Below are 24,027 nucleotides of genomic sequence, written 5' to 3' on the forward strand. Positions count from 1 at the left end.
ACTTTGTCTATAAAAAACTCGTTAAGCGAGTCACAGAGGGGTTGGGACGGGGGAATGATAGCCGTGGCTCTGGTGGATGAGGCCAGCTCATGAACGGTGGAGAAGATTTCCTTCGACTGTGACTCAGCGACCATTATCCTGTTGGTGTAATATTCAGCTTTTGCTTCCAGTATGCTTTTTTTATAGGTTTGCAGGATGGCCAAGTAGATTGTTTTTTGGGCAGGGTCGTAAGTTCTTCTCCAGACTCGTTCGGCCCTTCTTGCAGCTAGTTTTTTGTCTTTAAGGTCGGAAGTAAACCAACGATTGGCTGCATGGGTCCGTTTAACTGAAAGCCGCTTGAGAGGGGCAAATTCATCACCTGCCACCGTGAGCCAGTTGTTAATAGCGGCCAGCTGCGGGACGGCTGTCAGGCCGGATAAATCAGGACAGGTCTTGGTCAGGGTTGAACAAAAAGAGGGCATGTCAATCTTTCCCCATTTCCGAACCCAGGTGTTTTTAGGAAGGGGGGTTTAACCAGAGGTGCTAGGGTAAGGGAGAGCGTCATGGTGAAGTGATCCGACCATGAGTAGAGGGATATGGTAGGAGGTGTGGATGGAACGTTCAATGTCCAGATTTGGTCTAGCATATGGCCATGTAAGTGGGTGGGGCTATGGATGAGCGGTACAAAGTTCAGACTTCTCATAAGGCATGTGAATTCCTTGGATTGAGGGGTTTCGGCAGGATCATTGGGCCAGTAATTGAGGTCCCCTAAAACTAATACAGAGGAATTATTTACTACCAGGGTGGCCAAGAGGGTCTGAATGTTAGGAAGAAACGAAGGGGTGGACTGGGGAGGGCGGTAAATAAGGACAAAAGTGAGGGGGGTTTGATGAGAAGTGGAGCGAGCTACAAGGAAGTCGACATCAGTGATAGGAGGGGAAGGAAGAGCTTGAAAATTGAGATCAGTGCGGGCTATTAAAGCCACTCCACCACCCCGCTTGCCTTCGGGACGGTCCGCACGAATGGCGGAATATGTTGATGGTAAGGCGGCAAGCACGTTGGGCAGGGAGTCAGTCTTGAACCAGGTCTCGGTTAGAAAAAGGAGATCTGGTTCATGAGAGTCGATATAATCAAATATCTCGTATTGATGGTTTACTGCGGACCTGGTGTTAAGGAGGGCAACCGAGGTAGTGAACCGCTGGGTAGGGGGGACAGGAAGTGGGGGAAGAGCAGGGGGGGGAGTGTAGGGGCTGATGATGCTAGCGAGAGTACTAACTCAGGGAGGGAGTTTGAAGGGGGACAAAATAGGCCGAGATGGTGCAGGTAGGTAGTAGTTGAGGAGTTGACACTGCCGGGGACCCAGTAGAGGCATAACTGAGATGACGAATAGGAGATAAAGCCAGCGGCATCTCGTGCCCCTAGCCCCGGCCGGCCGCAGACGGGCGCAGACGGGCTTGACTCAGGCGCAACTCCGGCGCGCCTCCGTCGCGCCCGCTGCGCTCATCCGCTGCGCTGCCTCATGTTGTCTGTTTAAGTAGGGGCGGAGCGGCGGGGGAGTGGCAGGGCTGTGATGTGAAGCTAAGCCCAAGCCAAGATGGCGCCCGCTGCCGCTGGGAGCCCGCGAAAGACACGATCAGCCCCAGCCGGCAGCTCACCCCTGTAAGCCCAAAGATGACGGTACCTGCATAAGTTTGAAGGTGAGTTAATAACAATTAAAAAGCAATCTTAGGCAGAATATCGCCTCCGCTCGCAATCAGCGGGGCGAAATGTGAGGGAAGCAGCAGCTCGCCAAGCGACCGACCAATCAGCCCACTGCCACCGGGCCACTGGTCAGACACGAGGGGAGAGACAGAACGCGCTACTAAGTAGGGGCGGAGCGGCGGGGGAGTGGCAGGGCTGTGATGTGAAGCTAAGCCCAAGCCAAGATGGCGCCCGCTGCCGCTGGGAGCCCGCGAAAGACACGATCAGCCCCAGCCGGCAGCTCACCCCTGTAAGCCCAATGGATGACGGTACCTGCATAAGTTTGAAGGTGAGTTCATAACAATTAAAAAGCAATCTTAGGCAGAATATCGCCTCCGCTCGCAATCAGCGGGGCGAAATGTGAGGGAAGCAGCAGCTCGCCAAGCGACCGACCAATCAGCCCACTGCCACCGGGCCACTGGTCAGACACACATAGCTGTGTGTCATCGCTCAATTAGAAGTATCTGTTGGTAATCTCAGCACGTCGCAGTCGACCATCTGTTGCTGGTGCTGCTCCTGCTGCATTGTGATCTGCTTGTGCTGTCCCATCATCAATGTCCTCATGAAATGTGAGTTCTATCTCTGTGCCCTCCTTGGTGGCAAGATTGTGCAGCATGGCGCAGGTCGCAATAATCTTGCAACAGATAATTGGCGTGTACTGACGTGCACCTCCACTCTTATGGAGGCACCTAAATCTACTTTTCAACAGCCCAAAAGTACGTTCCACCACGCAACGTGTTGTTCTGTGTGCCACGTTATAACGCCTTTCACTCCTGGTGGATGGGTTCAGGTAGGGGGTGAGCACCAATGACTGCAGGGCATATGAACTGTCACCTGGGTGGGAAAGGATAATTAGATTAGTCACATACTCAGGAGTGCTCCTTCTGCATGAACTGTCAGGGTGTCTCACACATACTTACCCAGCAGGTATCCATCACCAAAATCACCAGCAACAAGGCGTCTGTATATCCCACTGTTGGTGAATATGTAGGAGTCGTGGGTACTCCCAGGATATTTGGCTACAATGTCCGTTATCATGTTGCTAGCGTTGCAGATCACCTGCACATTGATTGAATGTGTGGACTTCCGGTTTCTGTATATGTGCTCAGTTGCTGCAGGTGGGCATAGTGGGATGTGCGTACCATCGATGCAGCCTATTATGTGCGGGAACTGTGCAAGTTGATAGAATTCGGTTTTTGTCCTTGCTAGTTCTGCAGGTGTCTCAGGGAACTCAATGTAGTGCTCCATCCTCTGCATCATGGCGTTTAGGAATTTTCTGAAGAAGCGTGACAGGCAGCTCTGGGACACTCCACCTACAGAGGCTATCACGTGCTGGTAGCTCCCAGAGGCAAGAAGGTGTAGGCAGCACAGCACCTGTACATGGGGTGGGATGGCGTGTGCTCTTGGGGTTGGGTGTTCCAGATATGGGTGGAGGTCCCTGATCAAGTCCAGGATTGTTCTGGGGTGGAGTCGATACCTTTGCAGGATCTCTGCTTCAGTGAGTTGATAGAGGGTGATCCTCTGCCTATATACCTGCTCCTCTCTTAGCCAGACCCTCTCTCCAGCTGCCTGTATCCGTAGCCGCCTTGCAATTACGCAGAAGGCAGCCATTGTGGGTGTCCTGTTGCATTTTGGGAGCTTCTTATATATCCTGTTCCTGGTTTCCACCTGCTTCCAATCCATGTTAAATACCGACTCTTAAATACCGAACTTCACGAAATTCGGTATTTCCTGACTTTGCTACAACTCAAATTGCCTTTTTTACCACTTCTTATTTACCGACTCGGTAAATATGAATCCGGTATTTACCGATTCGGTAACTTACCATTTCTTATTTACCGAATCGGAAAATATGTATTCGGTAAATTCCGATTCGTGTGATACCGATTCGGTGTTTTACCGACTGGTATTTACCGATTCGGTACGTTTTTGGTGACATACATCTTGATGCACTAATACCGATCGGTAATGGCCGATTTTACCGATTTTCGGCCGTTACCGACCGGTATTTGGCTACCTACATCGGGCCCCAGATAACACCAAAAACTTTTTGTACATTTTTCAAAAATATATTTCAGGTTCCTTTCAGTTAGTATGACTCAAACTTTGGTATCTTCCATTTTCTTTCTATCATGATACAGTTTCTCTTTGAACTCTTCCAACTCTATTTCCCCTATCTCGCGTTCCCTCTGTTTGCTTTCTTCAACTTTCTTTTTTATAGACTTTTTAATGTTTCTTCTCTTTTTAAGTTTACAACCTAATCTTAAGACTAAGATTATTACTATCATTATTGTCAGTGGAATGAATACTTTCACTATTATTGATTTACCTATTTCAACAAACCATTTCTTAACAGCTGAAAAACTTTTACCAAGTTTCTTAAGAACACCATCAACCTCCATTGGTACAACTTCTTTATGCAATTCTGTAATATTTGTAATTTACCTTTCAATGTTTTGACTTTTATCAGGAATATAGGTACAACAATGATGTACCTTCAAAATTCCACAGACTCCTCCCTCTTTTGCCAAAATGATGTCAAAAGCAAGTCGATTTTGCATCACCGTAGCTCTCATAGCAACCATTTCTGTATTTACCGTTAGAAATCCTCCAGCAGTATCTGTTGATAAACGATGTACTATCGTTGACAACTTATGAATTTTGTTTGCATTAAAAGATATGCCCACTGCTGGTATCAATGCTCCAAAAACATCACCTATAATTTCTAAAACACTTTCCCTTCTCCTACGGGTTAGGGGTTTACCAATCTCATGAATTCCATTAGTTCCTCTATCTACATGAAATATTTTAGGAAAGACCAGACTTATATATCAGGATCCATACCAATGATCAGGTAATCTATAGTAAGCTTTGTTACCACACAGAAAGTAGACACCAGGAAAAATAGGATCATTACCTCCTTTAAATCCCCATCCCCCTTTTATAATATAGGTATCTTCACATTGACTCACACCCACAAAATAATTATCATACACAGTGTTATCTCTTCGAATACATAATTTCCCTAATTGTGGCTTATCTATACTTATTTCTACATTTACAATATTTCCTTCAAGATTATCATCCTCAAAAGTCCACACTCTAGATTTAGATTTCTTTGCATTTTCTTTTCTTCTGTATTGGATTCTCCTTTCCTCTATTATATCCAAAAATACTTTTTCTTCATTTCTTATTTTACAAGTCAAATTATGTTTGAACGCATAATCATTGTGTTTCCAAAAAATATTCACCAAAAACTTTTCCAGGTTTAATTTTGTTCAGTTCAGGTACGACCTTCAATTTTGCAAAAACATAATCAGAATTCAAATAATAATACTCCAATTTAGCTGTTTAGTAAAACAAACTAGCTAACACTCTACAAGTAACCCTATACGTTAAAGGGAGGTGATGGTAAGTCACCCCCTCCGATACAGATGCAGGTAATTTCACACAAACATGACAGTCACTTGCATCCATTGTTTTCACATATTCAGACAATAACTTTGAAAAGGTATTTTTCGTAAAAATCACTCATAGAATTATCTTTGTGCATTTCTGGATTGTATACATGTTTCATTTCACTCTTTGACTCATAGGCCTTTTGTTTAATACTATAATTGGCCTCTGATTTTTCAAAATCAGGCCTAAAAGGAATTACAATTGCTAATATTAACCATACTAACATTAATAACCCTGTGCATATTAACCACATTCTACACCATTTTCTAAAAATAGTACACTTTAATCTTTGTACATCATTGGTAGGCATTTTTTTTGTTTTTTTTTACTTCAACTTAATCACAGTCTTTTCCAACCTTATATTGACTCTTTTAAATCTTTTGCACTTACAGAAGTGTCTTTATCATCAAAATTCAACATTCCTATACCTTCACTCTTATCTCTCTCTTAGTTTCCCAGTTTAGGTACTCCTCTGGCTGCTATTGACTTCCTCTATTGGAGGCAGTGCAACATATGACCATTCAGGCGACTTGTACCTTTGATTTGGTCTCCTTACTCTTTTTGGCCTTTGCAAAATCTCTTTCTTTTCTCCCAACAAATCCTTTTGACTTGTTATTTCATTTACTTGACCTTCTTGATTTTTAGCTTTGTTAATCAGCTGGAATTTCAGTCCATCATTTCTTTTAGGCCAATTATCTCCTTTACGTGGTCTTTTGCTTTCAGGTTCTACAGCACCACGTTCCAAGCTCTCTTTTTTGAGCTTCTCCTTAATTGTGTTTCATCCTCAACATCATCAGACTCAGTTTCAGATTTGTCATCACTTTCTCTTATGGTGAACTTTATAATGCCAGTTCAGTTCAGAAAAACTTTATTTCGGTCATACGACCTAAAAAAGTGTAATCCTAAAAACATATACATTCGTTGCTATTTGCTTACATCGTCATACTTAGGACATTTAAGAACAGTATCCCAAGAGTCTTTAGATTTCATTATTTAAGGAGCTAGGCTTTAGGGATACTACAAGCTACTGGGCTGTACAATTACATATCGGGAAATGCATGATACAGTAAATAGATAATTAAATAGTTAAAAAATACAATAATAATCTATAAGAAAAAACCATAGCATATAAAAGGACTATTCATGATTTATAAAATATACAATTGTTAAAAGAATAGTTACATTAAAACATTGGAACATGCCCTAGGCCTCCCCCTTTATAATGTCTGTTTCATTCACTGAATCTGTGTTTTCTTTTGTCAGTGATGCTTTATGTCCTCCTTCTGCCAAGTGATTCAGAAAAGCAATGATATCTGAGACACTTGCGTCTTTGGTTCTTGATGCAACCAATAGGTCATCAATATATTGAACCAGTACTGATTTTCCGGGCATGTCCAAACTCCCCAATGACTTTTTTAGTAACTGAATAAAGATGGAAGGACTCTCAGTATACCCCTGAGGAATTCGGCACCATGCCAAAATACGATCTCCGAACCGGAATGCAAATATTGGCTGGCTATCAGGGTGCAATGGAACGGTAAAGAACGCATTATACAGATCAATGACTGTATACCATTCTGCATCATGTGGAATTTGGTATAGGATCACTGCTGGATTTGGCACAATGGGACAACATGGGACAACAATTGTATTTACTTTTCGTAAATCTTGCACTATTCTAAATGTTCCATTAGGCTTTTTCAACCCCATTATAGGTGAATTTCATGGACTGCTCATTATTTCTCTCAAACTTCCCTGTTCAATCATTTTGTTTATAACAGGAGTTATCCCTTCAATTATTTCTGTTGTCAATTTGTACTGGGGTATATTTGGGTGATTCACTCCTTCCTTTACAGAAATCTTCACAGGATTCACACCTTTCATTAATCCAATTTCCTCTCCTGTAAAATCCCACCCTTCTTCTTTGACTGTCTCTTTTAGTGCACCAGGTATCCTTTCTTTTTCAAACACAGGAAACATTGTTATGTTATGTTATGTTATGTTAAATTTTATTTCTATAGCGCACGGCTACTCGATAGGAGTGTCCCGGCGCTTTACTTGGGCAGCTCAGTGTAAAAAAACATAACACCATAAAACCAGAAACAAACAGGGAAAGAAAGACCTACTAAAGGTTAAAAAGCCAGGTCTTAAGGCTCTTCCTGAACAGGAGCAGATTAGGTGTGCGCCGCAAGGCCAGAGGCAAGGTGTTCCACAACTGAGGGGCCCCCAAACTAAAGGAGCGACCCCCGGTACGGGCCTTCCTCACTCGAGGGACCACGGCCAAAAACTGAGATTCCGACCGCTGAGATCGAGCCGGGCGATAAAAGACGAGCCTGCGCTGTAAATACCTTGCTCCAGAGCCAAAAAGCGCTTTGCTCTGAATCTATCCTTGACATGGTCATTTTATACAATCTATCTTCATCTGCAGTTTGGAGTTCTATGCCATCTGGTGAGCAATAAATGGCACAGTTCATTTTACACAGTATGTCCCTTCAAAGGAGGTTAACAGGACTACTGTCACAAACCACAAAACGATGCATCTCCTTAGAATTGCCAATTTCAACCTCAACTGGTTGAGTAAGGGGTGTTTTAATCTGTCTATTCGCTACACCTACTACGTGGATGTTTTTACCTGAGAGAGGAAGATTTCGAACTTCTACTGATCTGACAGTAGAACGGGTAGCACCTGTGTCCACTAGGAAAGTCACATTTACACCATTCAGCTTTCCATTCACAAAATGACCAGATTGATCTACCTCTAGAGTTGCACCAAGCACGCACTCTTCTTCCCTTCCTAGAAACCGTCAATAGCTTTAATCTGATTCATTCCCATCTTACTTCATCCAGTACTGTGGGCTCACATTCACTCGGGGTGATCTTGTTACCTGTTCTCCTCCGTAGAATCCTGTCTCTGCACTGTATCTCTGCAGATTTACACTGTTTGGAAGTGGTGGTTGTCCCACCTGACTCTGCTGGTTAACTACCTGCTGCTGTGGCGAAGATTGCTGATATACCCCATGCTACACCTGTGGATTCAATGCTGTATTTTCGGGATTAACTTTTGGTGGTAACTTACACTCGTTCTTCCAATGCCCAAACCTGCCGCAATTGTGACATGGAAACTTTTTCTTTGCCTCTTCTAAATTTCCCAATCCTTTTCCTTTAGTTGGATTACCTTTAGTTTTTGGCTGGCCTCTATCATTACTCTTGTTCTCTAATTGAGCTACTTGATGTTCTGCCACCTTCACTTTTGCCCATAAAGCTTTCTCTTTAAGCTTTCTTTGTTTGACTTCAATCGCATCACTACAATATTTTGCGTGTCTCAAAACCTCGTCTACCGAGCAGGATTGCCATCCCATCGAATTGTGCTCCGGTCTTAATCCGAAGACAAATCGATATACAAAATGACTCATATCTTTTTCACTCAGTTCTTCGTATCCACTGTACTGTTTAAACACTGAAAACAACCTTTCATATTATGCATGTACTGATTCTTTGGGCTCTTGCAATGTTCTGTCAATTTTTACCCAATCTGTTTCTTTTGGAGGGATTTTATTCTTCAAGAATGTTATTACCTGTTCATATTTTCGCATTACCTCAGGTCCTGGAGCACCCGTTTTTGGATCTCTCTTATACTCTGCCTTTGGCCAGTCCACAGTTATTTTACATTCAGACCACAGACCTGCTGGTACTACTATGTCAAACAACCCATCTAAATCTTCCCACACCACCTTTGAGACTTTCAAAAATCGATCCACTTGTCGGTACCATTCCACTGGTTTTTCTCGTAACCTAGGAAAATCATTTGTAAATGACAATATATCCTGTCTAGTCCAGGGAACATGCACATACCCTCCTCCTGCTATTTCTCTCAAAGGGAACTCATTCACTACAGGTTCCTTTTCTTTAACTGGAAATGCTGAGGACGTTTTTTCACAGAATTCTTACCTTTTCTTTGTCCATTTACTTTTCCATCGTTCCACATCTCCCCATTTTCTTAACAACACAATCAATTATTTTATCTGTGTCAACCTTCCGGCAGTATTCAGATTGTCTATATCCTTCGCGGTAAAATCTACTCTGTAAGGCTTTTGCAGTGTTCTAATTTTTGCAAAGTCTATATCAAGTTCATTTGCCAATCCCTCTAATCGGTCATGCAAATTTTTAGCTCTCCATCTAATAATTTTGCACATAAACATTAATTCATCATCTTGGTATGTTTTTAACCTTTCAGTTCTGATTGTTCCAATTATCAATTCTTCCATATCGATTTTTAATCTAACCACATCTAGCATTTTAGGTTCCTGATCTTTTAATTTGTTTTAATTTGTTTTGACCCAATCACTTAATTCCTTCTCAGGTGGTCCTACAGGGGTTTGTGTTCAATCGATTTTTAGTACACTCCTTTCAGGTGTTGCAGAATCTTACTCTGCACACATCGGAAACTTGTAAGTGAAACTCTGATTTAGGGTTAAATCGGGCGGTGTCATATGACTAGTATTCCTGACGTCAGATACATTTGGATAAATCTTTTCTCTTACTTTTTGTAAACTCTGATTCAAAGGAATAGTTAACGATGGTTCTTTTATTTTCTGATTTTCAAATACAGGGATTACGGGACTTATTGTTACTGGCACAGTCACAGCTTCTATATGTTTAGTGAGTTCCTGTATCTTTTTGTTATATTATGTGTACAATGTTCTTAGTTGAGGAATGTTTATGTTTACTAGCTTGGTCAATCAGTCTCTTACCAGTGCAGTCTCTATGTTTATGTCATGGCATCTGGAATGTTATGTTTCAATGCTGGGTGGTTAACTGCACTGGAAGACTGAGAGAGCAGGACTAGAAGATGATGAGCTGTGTAGAGATTGATTATCTCAATAAATCAATATACTCAAGTTTTCCTGTTTCCAGTAATTATTTAGATTGCCACAGAATTTGGCGACGAGGACTCTACACAGCAGAATCCACGCAATCTATTTTCAAGTTCAACTATCATCTGCTGCTTTGACTCACCTGGAGTCACCATCTAGTGACTATTTATTGACATCTACTATCTGGACATACTCAGATAAGTGACTATTTTTTTTTATTTCTCTTGCCATACCGGTGAATTTATCGGTGTAAAACAGAGGATATTTTTTTTATTATTGGATATCAACAATTGAATCTCCACGGCTGTTGAGTTTTTTGTTTTTTTTGCTCAAGCACAGCGTGGGCATATTGTGACTGTTGAGATCTGGTTGTTGAGATCTTTGTCTTAAGTACAGCGCGATCAACTCCCTGAAAATCTACCTAAGTCATGTTGGTCACGAGAGAAGAAGGAAGTACTAAGTGGATTAGTGAATTTCCAACTGTATTTGGCAGTGAGTTAGGAAAAATCATCGGGCTCAAGCACAAGATAATTGTAAAAAAAGGGGCAACTTCGGTCAAACACAAACTCAGAAGTGTCCCATTTAGTGTTAGAGAAGATCTTAATAGAGAGCTATCCTCTTTGTGTGAGAAGGGGATCATTGAACCAACGGATTCCTCTCTCTGGTTGTCACCTTTAGTGGTTGCACGTAAACGGGATGGAAAGTTGAGGGTGTGTGTTGATCTCAGGTCTCTTAACAAAGAGATCTGGGTTGACTCTCACCCCTTGCCTAAAATTACAGATTTGTTTTCTAGTATCAAAGGTGCTAAAGTTTTTTCAAAGTTAGATTTGGCTAGTACCTACCACCAGATAGAACTTCATCCTGATTCACGCTCCTTGACTGCTTTTGTATCACCTCTTGGGACTTTCCGGTATAAGAGGATGCCGTTCGGGTTAGCCTCTGCGGCGTCAGTGTTCCAGAGGGTTATGCAGAATATGTTGAGGGATGTGGAGGGTTTCCTAGTGTCTCAGGATGATGTTCTTATATATGCCCAAGACAATGTTTCTCATGACAATGTTATCAGAAAGGTTTTAGAAATTTTCAAGAAAAATGGTGATTTTCTTTCACGTTTTCCTCAAAGTGCTGATATTAGTGAAAGCACGAGTTTTAAAGAATTGAGTGAGGAGGATGATGAGGATGTTTTTGTAGCATCCGTAGACATTCCCATCTTGGCTGTTGGATCAGAGGAAGAATGGAGATTGGCTCTTTCTGATGATAAAATTCTTCAAGATGTCTGTTTGTATGTTATTAAGGGTTGGCCGAAGGAAAGGTCTCTTTATTTTGAGCTTCAGCCTTATTGGAAAATTGAATCGGAGTTATCTATAGAATATGGTTTACTGATGAGGTGTGACAAACTAGTTCCTCCACATTCTCTTAGGTCTGTTATTGTCAAGGAATCTCATGAAGGGCATCTTGGTATATCTCTTACTACACGACGGGTCCGTGAGAATTTTTGGTGGCCAAGGATGGACAACGAGATTAGGACAGCTGTAGAGAATTGTCTATTGTGCTCTTCATCAGAAAAAACGCTCAAAGTGAATACCCCACCTTTATCTCCCATCGAATGTCCCTCTGGACCGTGGTTAAAAGTAGGTATTGATATTATGGGCCCTTATGATGTGTTATCTTCGAATATGAGACTTATTATTGTGTTGATAGATTATGCTTCCAAGTGGCCGGAGGTGAAGATTGTTAGTGAGGCGAGTTCTGCTTGTGTTATCAAGTTTTTGAAGGAGGTGTTCGTGAGGGAAGGATTTCCTCAGTTTTTGGTTTCAGACAATGGTTCTCAATTTGTGAGTCACGAGTTTCAGAGTTTTCTCAGTTCTAGTGGTATAAAACATCTCAAGAGCTCGTTATATTATCCACAGGCGAATGGCCTGGTGGAGAGAATGAACAGGGTTGTTGGGGAATGCATCAAATGGGATGTCAAGGAAAAACAGGAGGTGTTGGCTGCTTTAGAAAGCGTGCTATGGTTCTACAGGACCACACCACATTCCACTACTAAGTGTTGTCCTTTTGAGGTTCTGAGAGGAAGGAAAGCTAATACCAGTTTTCGTCCTGGATGGATGAACAAATGGTTTGACCCTTTAGTTGATATGGAGTCTGTTATGGAAAGGGTTAGAACTAATGTTGATCTCATGCAAAGTAAAGAGAAAGAGTGGTTTGACAGGAAGAAGGGTGTCAAAATGGTTCACTTGTGTGTTGGTGATTTTGTGAGAATCAAAAATCCTGTGCACACCAAGAAAGGTAAAGGTAGATTTAGTGATCCTGTTAAAGTCATCAGAATTAGTAACAATTCTGTTCAAGTAGAAGGTGGGTTTTGGTGGAACATATCAAAGATAGTTAAAACTAAATCCAGTGTCCAGGAAAAGGACGGTAATGATGCCAAATCCAGATGGCAATCTTTCTTTCAACTATTCTACTTTTTCTGATTGTTCTTCTCCGTCTGTGCGGAAAAGGAAAAGTTCTAGTGTTTCCAGTATTCCTCGTAGATTTCGTGATTAATTTACTAAAACTGTTTTTATTTAGTTTATTGTATTTTTGTTTGAAAGTAGTTTTGTTTTCTTTTATTTGAAGAAAAGGAGGTATGTTATATTCTGTGTACAATGTTCTTAGTTGATGAATGTTTATGTTTACTAGCTTGGTCAATCAGTCTCTTACCAGTGCAGTCTCTATGTTTATGATGTCATGACATCTGAAATGTTATGTTTCAATGTTGGGTGGTTAACTGCACTGGAAGCCTGAGAGAGCAGGACTAGCAGATGATGAGCTGTGTAGATTGATTATCTCAATAAATCAACATACTCAAGTTCTCCTGTTTCCAGTAATTATTGAGATTACCACACTTTTCAGTCAATTAATTCATAGATCACACATATTCAGACGTGCTTGGATTTTCTTCAAACCTCTGTTCTGCTCTATCCGTGCTACATCTAAGTTCAGAAAATCGTCTTGGAGTACCAGTAAACCTAATCTCCATTAGTGGAGCATTCGACTCAGACCTTTTTTCTTCTCTTTCAGTGCTACTTCTAGATTCAGAAAATTGCCTTGGAGTACCAGTAAACCTAGTCTCCATTGGCGGAGCATTCGGATCATATCTCAGTTCTTCTCTTTCAGTACTATTTTGACTTTCAGAAAATCGCCTTGGAGTACCAGTAAACCTAGTCTCCATTGGTGAGGCATTTGGAGGTACTGTTACAGAACTCGGTTGATACGGAGGGGGTCTTCTACTTAATATCTCCTCCAACACTTTCATCTTCTGTCTCACTGATCCCATAACTTTTCCTCTCCGGTTCCACATTATTCCTCTTTTCCGTACACTTCCGTCCCACCATTTCATCAACTGTTCTTACCGGATACATTCCATCACACATATCAGCATTTCTCCATCTCTTCATTCTACTCTCATGAGTCGTTCCCCACAGACCTCTCAATCTACCTCTAGGTCCTCTGAACTCCTAAAATCTTTATCGCTCCGATTCATGCATCTCATCTTCCCATTCTGTCAATGCTTCGAATTGAGTCGGTCTATGTCTTGGTTCAAGCTTTGTCATTTTCTCTCTCAAATTTTGTAACACAGCAGTACTAAATGAACCAATTAGGCCCTACTGAATACTTGGGCCACCAAACTCTCTCTCTGACCTTCGGAACTGCACGGGACCTGACCGCCTCCAGTACTACTTCCAGCGTGCCCTTCTCACCCCTAACCGCGGAGCGCGAGACTGCCGGGACCAACAGGACCACAGTCCCCAGGAGGCAACGCGCTCTCGCAGGACTGACGGCGAGGTTTCAGGGGATAAAGCAACACCTGGGCTCCTTCGGCGCGGGACGCCCTGCTGAATACTTGGGCCCCCAAACTCTCTCTGACCTTCGGAACTGCACGGGACCTGCCCGCCTCCAATATTACTTCCATCGTGCCCTTCTCACCCCTAACCGTGGAGCGCGAGACTGCCGGGACCAACAGGACCACAGTCCCCAGAAGGCAGCGCGCTCTCGCGGGACTGACGGCGAGGTTTCAGGGGGTAAAGCAACAACTGGGCTCCCGCGGCGCGGGACGTGCCTGTCATAGCCTGGCATAGACTGGACTGGGCCACCCCTCTGACATCTGGACACTTGCTGCCTTAGGGGTAAGCTGGACTACTATACTGCCTGAATTTAAAGTGTGCTTAGTATTGTTTTCTTTGCGAATCTTGAAGAGGTGCTCTCCTAATCATGAGTAAACGGAAGGGCCCAGCTGCCATTCTAGATGCATTCATTATAAGGGCAGAATCTCTACTCAATCATTAGATCCAAATCTCAGAAAGGCGATTATCGCTTGAACCCATACACACACACCTGAGCTCACCCAGGCTTTCATGTACCCCACACCTTTCTCCATTGGTGGGTGGGGAGGAGGGGGAGACGGCAAATTCCTCTGCTGCTTTTTCACCATCGTCAGGGCTAAATGACACACCCAATCTACCCAGTCCAACATCTGGAACTGGATTAAGGAAGCAAAATACTAGATCGGCGAAAACGTGGAATGACAATTGTGTCAAAAAAAAGGCCATCCCCGCGACAAGGAAAACAAGGGCTAAGGGGGCGGGGGGGTCTCTACAACTAGCCAAGCCCAAACCTATTACTGTGTTCCCAAAGGTATCTGTGAAGAGTGTATGTACCCAGACGGAAATTAGTGAAGATTGTAAACATTTTGAATTGGTAGTCATTATGGGGATCTTGATTCTGTGGTAAAAAAATCTCTAGATTCCGTCAAGGTGATCATACTACTAGAGGTCGGGGCTTTGATTAGCGTGTCCCTAAAACCTGTGGCAGAGAAGCTGTGCCAATTGCAAAACTTAATAGAAACAAGGGGAAATGGTAGTAAGCAATATAGTGAAAGTTCACAAAAGCTAGGGGCTCACAGAGTACAGGGAGTCCCACTCCTGCCTACAGCTAAGGAAGATGACAGGCAAGGACTACTGTACCTAGAATCAGTACTAGACAAAATCCCAATCAAACAAGGGATGATATAACAATATCAACTGAGGACGATACAAGAGTGAGTAGCATACCACAACGAAATGAGGAGGGACCCCCACACCGAGACCCATCTCATCTTAGATCAGGTAATCGTTTTGATGAGCCACTACTGTACAGTCCATAAGGTACTCATTTAATCCCGAAAAATGATACATTATACCTACCCCGACTCTTGTCCATATGTAATAGTCTTAACAGGGGTTAACCGGCACTCAGGAGGGCCCAGAATGAGAATTGGGTGAATTTGAGAAACAAGACGGTAGACTGGTTAGCAAAATACAGGCAATTTAACCCTGCTAGAGTAGATGACATATTAATGGTACGGAGGGTGGGTTGGGTGGGAGGCACTAGGAAGAATATTGGGGGCGATTGCGTGGTGGTAAATTTTAGACGACCACAGATGGCCAGGTCAATTTTGACAAACAAGGAAGTAACTGCTGCTGGGAACACCAATGTTAGTGCCCTGCCATTGGGGTATTTATATTGCCCTTTTGCCACAGGAAATGCTAACGAGGCAGACCCCACAGTTTAATTGTTTAATTGATTTGAGGTATTGTCCTCCCTAGATGATCAGGATTGACATCCAAAGTCTCCATATCGCGGGCTGGATGTTTTTACACTGGCTAGTAAAAAGGATTCCATAGTTAGGAAAAATATTACTATAGGGACATCGCCTGGGGAGCCTTATCAGGTTGAGCTACCAAGGGAGCAGATTAATGGAAAAGCGCCTGCAGAAGTGCAGGAGGTAGACGGAGGGGGGCATAGTAGGTTATAACATCACAAGTTCACCTACGGGTCCTTAGGAGGAACATTAGTCCAGCCTAGGGATACGATCGCGCCTCCTAACTTATGCCTCACGTCTTGGAATATTGCTGGCCTAAAGAGGAATACAGCTGACTTAGCCTGGAACGAATATATAGAGGCTAGCGATATTAAGCTTTTACAGGAGACTTGGCTAATAGAAACACCCCATAGAGTAGGCTTTAAAACATATAGTGCGGAAGCCAGCCCATCAGTGAGAGGTAGGCCTTCGGGGGGGTTAGTGATATGGATACGGGTCTCTTTGGAAATTAACATTGTTCCATTAAAAGTACCGTCCCGTGACATACTGGGATTAAAGCTAGTTGCAAAAAACATGGAGGTCACATTTCTATTTACCATATAAAATAGACCAGGCCCCGCTTATTGTGAATCAGAGGTAATAAGTCAGCTGGAGTCCTTTATAGAGACACTGGGCCATAGACCAAACATTTGGAGGTGACTTCAATTGCAATTTTGAGCCCGTGTCAGGATTTGGTAACCTTACTGAGGAGGAAGATATGGCATATAACATCCCTGCGATAGAAAGTGAGATGGTGGCAAAGTGCACAGTTGCTGTGAGCCAATTATTAAGAATTACAATGGGCTACAGTTTGAGAGCATGCAACGGGCGCTTGCCGTCTGATAGACCAAATACATACACTTTTGGGAGAGGCAAAACCCGGTCAAATATAGATTACATACTGGTGATGCTTAGACTGTGGAGCCATTTGGTTGATCTAGTAATCGACCGCAGGACAGAGAGTGACCACCGACCTTTGAGGCTTACGATATGTTTGGACGCTTTCCTTCCCGCCCAAACTGGCGCTAAGGGAATTGGAACATTAGAAGATGGCATTATCTTAAAGAATAATAACCGAGCTGTCAAATGGCGCTATATATTAGAGAATACTAAAGCTATCACTAGTGTTTATTCTACCTTTGTAGATATCATGACCCTTTTGCAGAGCAAGTAACCGACCCAATTAGGATTACAGATCTACATGGTAGGTTGGTAAATGCTTTAGGTCCAGTGTGAAGCAAAATACCAAAATCGAGACAAGCTGGAAAATCAGAGGGGCTTAACGGCGGTAACTCCTGGTATAATAAGAACTGTCGAGATGCAAAGACTGAATTAGTGCAGGCAATTAAAAGTGGAGACATGGCTACAATAAGGATAAAGAGAAACAACTATAAACAGTCCCTGTCAGATGCAAAGAGATTGTGGAATGAAGAGATTTGGTCGGGTTTAATTAGTGCGGCCAAAGCTAAGGACCAGGCCGGGTTTTGGAACCTGATAGCCAAAGGGAATAGATCGGGAAGAATGCAAAGAGACCTATTTCTCAACGAGGACACATGGGTGAAACACTTCTCTGACCTCTATTCTGAAACTGATGGTGCTGCCTTTGTGGTAACAGAAGAGATGAAGAATAACGCCAAGGCAGCTAAATTATATTTCAGTATTAAGGATACATTATTAGTCTTGGAGTTAGTTAAATCTGGCAAGGCTCCAGGGCCGGATAAAATACCGGGCGACCTTTTAAAACACAATATGAATATATGGGGACCTTATATTAATTGTCTCTGTAATCCGATAGCCGACTTCGAGCCAATACCCAACACATGGAAGGGTGCGGAAATAGTGACAATTTTTAAAAAGGGTGACCGGCACGATCCGGTAAATTACCGCCCCATTAGTGTAATCGACATACCACAGAAGATATTTGCAAGACATATTTTATTTAGTTTAACAGCATGTATCGAGGAGGTCGACCTACTTTCAAAGTACCCAGCTGGATTCAGGAAGAAGATTAGTACTATAGACCAAGTTTTTAGGTTTATGTGTATCGCCTGGAAATATATAAATCTTAGGAAAGGCAGTCTATACATAGCATTTGTAGACTTAAAAGCTGCGTTCGATTTGGTACCCAGAAACTTACTATTGGGATGTTTGACGGACCTGCGGGTGCCAACCGAACTGCTTGTACAAATGATTAGGCTTCAAGAGGGAAATTATGCTAAGGTTAGATGGGGACCGGGAGGCGAGCTCACTAAAGAAATTCCGATGAATCGGGGGGTACGCCAAGGCTGCGTACTAGCCCGAACCCTTTTTAGCCTTTATGTAAACGATATCCCTCAATATCTGGGAGGATGTAAAAATTATTCCCCCAGGATGGGTGGCGAAGTAATACCTGCATTACTTTTTGCAGATGATACCATCTTAATTTCGCAAACCCCAAGTGGACTCCAAAATCTGATGAATTCCTTCCAGTTATATTGTATTGACAAAGGCCTCCATATAAATCCAGTAAGACCAAATACATGTCCATTAATCCACATAGATCATTAAAAAAAAAAACTAGAGCTAAACCACCAAAAGCTAGAGTATGTGGATAATTTTAACTATCTTGGTATCACATTGGACCCGAAATTGTCTTGGAAGCACCAACTTAACAAAAACAAAGTAATCTTGCTTCAAAATTGTTCCCCTATTACTAAACAACATGGGGGAGTTCCTCAAAGGCTGTATCGCCTGCTATTGAGGTTTTTAAATTTAAGGCACAGACAGCTGCTGTGTACGGAACAGAGATATGGGGCCCTCAATGTAAAAGAAATTTTGAAATTGGGGAGAACAAGTTTGCCCTCCCAATCAGGACCCCGTTGATCCCAGTTATAATGGGTCTACATTTGAAGCGTACAGATAACTATGCTGCACTACGCCCCCTTTTATTTTGGGTAAGAATTTGGTCCACACCGGAGCTCATACACTATCAAAAGGGCCTACAAGAGATAATGACCTCTGGATGCTTCAAAGCCATATTTTGGTTTCAACATTTGTAATCTTGGTTTGAGAGAATAGGGTAATCACATTATTGGGAGGAGCCCATGGAATTAACCACAGCATGTAGCAAGGTAGTGAAGTACTGGGAGTCCTGCTACGTAATACTGACACCGGACCACAGCGGACACCAGCGGGGACACTATTTAACTACATCATACACTGCATGGGAGATACCACAATGTACACACCCGGCACTCACTACTAACAACATTGCAGCCCTGTTACATAAATACACAATGGCTGTAGTGACATTCCCACATTTATCACTCACCTGATCCCCTGGTTTCCCATACTGATTGCTGAAGTTTGGTAGGAGGGCATCCAGTAGGGCCTGGTTTTCCTCCTCACTGAATGCAGGTGCCCTCTCCATGGTCAGCAAAATCAGAGTCCAGGGAATGCAGAGACAGCAGCAGTGTTGTCCACTCCAATGTTGTGCAGGCAAGTGCCCTCTCACAGCCACATGCAGCCTTAAATCAGTGAGCTGAGGGGCTGTCAGTCCAAGGAGTACAGTGTGATAGGCCAGAATACTTTGCATCCTGTGGAAAATGATATTTTGCCTGACCAAATAATGTCCACTACATATACCCTATGTGACATTCATGTGCATGTCACCCATGCATATTTCTCGTAGTGGCCTGAATCACTAGGCCTCTGCAGACATGTCCTGCAAGTCAAGTCATCAAAGTCTCCCAAACGTTAAGCTAAAATAAAGGCCCATGTATTTTGCATTTTGCATTGTGCATTTTAAATAAATATCGTACTGAGCCCTTTATTTTATTGTGGTTGAACCACTTTCTGAACTTCTGCCAAGACAGTGTTATGAATAACAGTTATCTGTTTTGCTGTACAGAGTGGCATCCTTGCCCGGTGAGGAAATGTAAACAGAACCCGTTCGCGACAGATAAGGCCTAGCTCTCTGTCTCAGCCCCCATGCAATGAACGGAGAAATATATGCTTTTTCTTTATTTCTAGCGATGAACCTTTATTTCAGATAAAACATCCCCTGACTCCAGACATCAGTTGTACCAGACGTGCTCAAGTCGCCCTGACACAAGAGATTACTCTGCTAAGCCAAAAGTCAGCTTCATCCCATTTACACGTCAATTGCACCCCATGCTCAAAGTTGCACAATTAGGGCAGAGTTCCAGCTGGTCATGCAAACACCTCCCCTAAGTACCCACCCACCTATGACATCTACCTATCATCTACCTATGACTCATAAAGTGTACGCCCACATACTCTTATCTCTTTCTTTTTTGCTCGGCCTGGAGCGCTCCTTCCTATGTACAAGGAGAAAATTGTATATATGCTGTTCATTGTTATTGAATGTTAGATTACTCTTCCTGAACCTCAGTGGTGATGGAACATATTCTCCCTTTGACTCGAGTTATTGGAATAAAGCCCATTTTAACTTGGACACCACGGATCCTGTCTCTCATTTGATGCATGATATTTAGTTAATGCCTAGAAATTCTGCCAGGGTAATATTTTATTTACCACATTAATTGGCGCCCTTGAACAGGGACATGTCCCTTTCCCCACTCGCCGGAGTTTGTAGGTCTAGTCTTTGCCCCCTTCCACAGCCGTGACGGACTTTAAAGTGTACACGCCATTGGGATTACCCGCTACTCCCTCAGGCCCAGGAGGAGGACGGAATGCGACCAGGCATCCATGTGAGGCGGTGATGAAAGCGGATCGTCTCAACCCAGAGCCCAGCCCATGAGAGAGCAAGGTCCGAGGTCTCCAGAGGTCCACCTGTTCCAAGGCGCATGCGTAGAAGTCCGAGGCCTTCAAGTTTCAAGATTCTGCTTCCCGGTGAGTACCACTGTGGGGAATGCATCAAGATTAAAGACGTGTCTCATTCACGTGAGACCGGTAAAGACGTGCCCATGGTAAACGTGGGTGCGGTAAAGACGTGTCTCATTCACGTGAGACCGGTAAAGACGTGCCCATGGTAAACGTGGGTGCGGTAAAGACGTGTCTCATTCACGTGAGACCGGTAAAGACGTGCCCATGGTAAACGTGGGCGCGGTCAAGACGTGTCTCATTTTTGAGACCGGTATGGTTGTACTGTATTTCAGTGCATAAAGTTTTTCAAGTACATGTTTAGTTCTCTGTATAAGTTTAGGTTGTAACTGTTTTAGTGTTTAATATTTGTTTGTGTGTGAATGATTGTTGATTGTTTCAGTCTATTTTTGTGAATATTGGTTTCAAACATGCCACTGTTTTCAAAGTTACGTCAGATAGGGACCAGAAAAGGTATACTAGAAGAACCAGTTAACATCCCGCCTAGAGACACACCTGGTCATTATATGTATAATAAGCATGGGCTAGACGCCATTTTGTTTTTAGATTTATGGGTAGACTACACCAAGGACCTGGAGGAAAAGTATAGATGGCCAATCTCGGGAACATGGGATCCTGAATGTATTATGAGGGTGGAGGAAGCGCTATGGAAAAAGAAGTCAAGACCCTCTCAGATAGATGCCATCGAATTGTGGCGCAAAGAGTCACATAGGAGAACAGAGAAAGAATTGAATAAAGCAGATAGAACTAGACAAGCTGGGGAAAAAGCCAGAGAAAAGGAACTGCGGGAGGAGGGGGAACGTGTCAAAACAGAACAGACTGATAGGGAAAGAAACGCCGTTATTAATGGTATTTATCCCGTTCTGTCAGAAGAACTAGCTAAAGTGACCACCTCAGAAAGATCCAGTAGGTCTCGAACGCCACCACCTGTACCATATAGAGTACATAGAATAAAGCCGACAGCATCTGAAGCATTCATTTCCTCGTATCTAGACGAGTCCCTTCCAGACTACGTTAATGCAGGTTTTCCTCCACCCCCAGCAGCAGATCAGCTCCAGCAACTTCAGCAGCAGCTAGCAAAAGATGACGTAGGTCCAGGGGCAGTGGGAGGGGTGCCTACTGTAGATGCAGCCATTCCATTTTGTGTATATGATACAGAACCAGGAAAGGGTTCAATGGTCGTGATTTCACGTAGACTAAGACAAGCTGTTGCATATCTAGAGACATTACCAGACATGAAAGATCACCTAGATAGCATGTATCGTTTTATTAGAACGGGGGAGGGACCAGATAGTATAGCACAAGCCATGGCACAGAGAAAAGTAGGGGTTAAGAACCATGTCTTACGTTTTATTATTAACTGCCTGATCAGGGAACAGGACGAAGGGGACGGAGATGTAAAAGCAGGATTGATAGAATGGAGTGATCACATAGATGCCGGTAGACATGAGAAACAGGGACAGATAGATGCCATGTACAAGAAAATACGAAAGGAAATAATAGAAAGGCACAGAAAAGAGTCTGAGGAAAATGGTGAGTTATCAACAGAAGAAGTAGATGAACCAAAAGACAAGATTAATTATGTAGGAAAAGCGCGACAGTTTGACAGACCCAAGTGCCTTGATTACCGTAAACAAGGGTCAGCTATAAAGGAAAGGTATTCCCTTGAAGCATTATTCCAGGCTACTGAAAAAGCACTGAAACAATGGATAGGGAGTGAGAGACCTCCCACACAACACGAAATAGAGTTGGCCCGGTCAGCCACCCAGTGGGTGTCCAATGCCAATATATATAGCAGTGATATAGTGGCTCAGACTTTCTTAAGCCTTCCACCGAACGAACAGCGTTTGGCTGGTATTTACATGGTTCAACACTTGATAACGTTGTATAAAAGTCAGCATTCTGATCCTGGTCACTTGCATAAAATACTTGACGACATTTTACTAGATAGATGGACAGGTTTAGGTACTGAATTAATTAATGTAATCCTGGATCAACGACATAAGTACATAGATTCTCTGACTACATACATGCCTCCAGTCTTACACCATGACAGACATAACGTACACATAGACAGACAGAACCCCCTACGAGAGGTTCATCCCGTTAAGAATGCGGCCAATGAGTTACAACGAGTGTATGTTTACACCCCCTTAACGAAATTAGAGATTCTTGAAATGAAAAAGATGTTGCCTTGTCATGATAAAGACCCAGGGGGATTTCACCGTGAATTAAAAGACATCCTCCGCATAGGAGATTATACGTACGCTGACATTCTGAAGCTATTAAAAGTACTGTTACCTGCAGGGATTTATGAAAAGCTTAAGGAAAAAGACTGGGAAGTGGGTGAGAAAAAGTTAAGTTGGGATGCATTGGAAACAGAAGAGAAGGGCAGGCTCCCAGGAGTTGGTCTTGGAGATAGAGCTAGAGAACTACCTGAATTCCTGATACAAGTTTTGCCAAGATTATTGATTACTAAAAAGGAAGATTGGGATGCTATTTCAGCATGTAAACAAAAGCAAGACGAGGACACTAGTGATTTCTATTCTAGATTTGAGAAATGTTTTACTATTAATAGTGGCCTTAAGCCTGGTAGCGAGTCATTTCCACATCTTTTTGTGAGCAAATTAGTAGAGAATTCCTTACCCCAGATCAAGAATAGAGTACTGAAGGTTGAGAGTACTTGGCAAGCAAACAGCCCTTCACAAATGTTACAGATGCTACAGTATCATCAGAATAGGATTAGAGAAGAGCAGGATCATGAAAAGAGACGCATGAAAGAGACAAAAATGAAGGTGCTGGTTGCCCAGACGGTACCGGCGACTTCAAACAAACATAACACGACACCTGTCAAAGGGAACTGTAATTATTGCAAACAACCAGGTCACTTTGTAAAGGACTGCACTGTTCTGAAACACAACATTGCTACAGGCAAGACAAAAGAGCGACAGTACACTCCTAGACAGAATAACACGCAACAGAACACGCAACAGACAGTAGCGAATTATCCTCCACCACCGCCTGTTAATGCCACACCACAAATGTATCAGCACACACAGTCTGACTATCCAGAATATCAACAGTTCTCATGAAACAGCCTCGAGAGGGAAGTAGGCTTGCCCCTTATTGAGGTTCCTGTAGATCAAGAGGGTCCGTATATGTGGGGGCGTGGCTTGGATGCCGCGCAAGATGGCCGGCTAGTTGCGGAGCTCTGCCGCATCGAGAACCACACAGCGTGTTTCCCTGATGTAAACGGGACCGCTCTTCATCTCCGCCGCCGGATTTGGTTGGCGGAACATCGCTGGAGTCGGCGGAGCGGCTTTGCGGCTCTTGTTGTGCCGTTTTCAGTCTTCTCCGCGATGGTTTCGCAACCCCTCACGGAGCCGCCATTTTGAGGCTCTCTTCAACACCGGAGCCCTGACTGTAACGCTCTGCCGCCTCACGACGTGTCACTAGACACCAACGAAACCT

The sequence above is a fragment of the Lissotriton helveticus genome, chromosome 1_1 (genome assembly GCF_964261635.1).
Source record: "Lissotriton helveticus chromosome 1_1, aLisHel1.1, whole genome shotgun sequence".
NCBI lineage: Eukaryota > Metazoa > Chordata > Amphibia > Caudata > Salamandridae > Lissotriton > Lissotriton helveticus.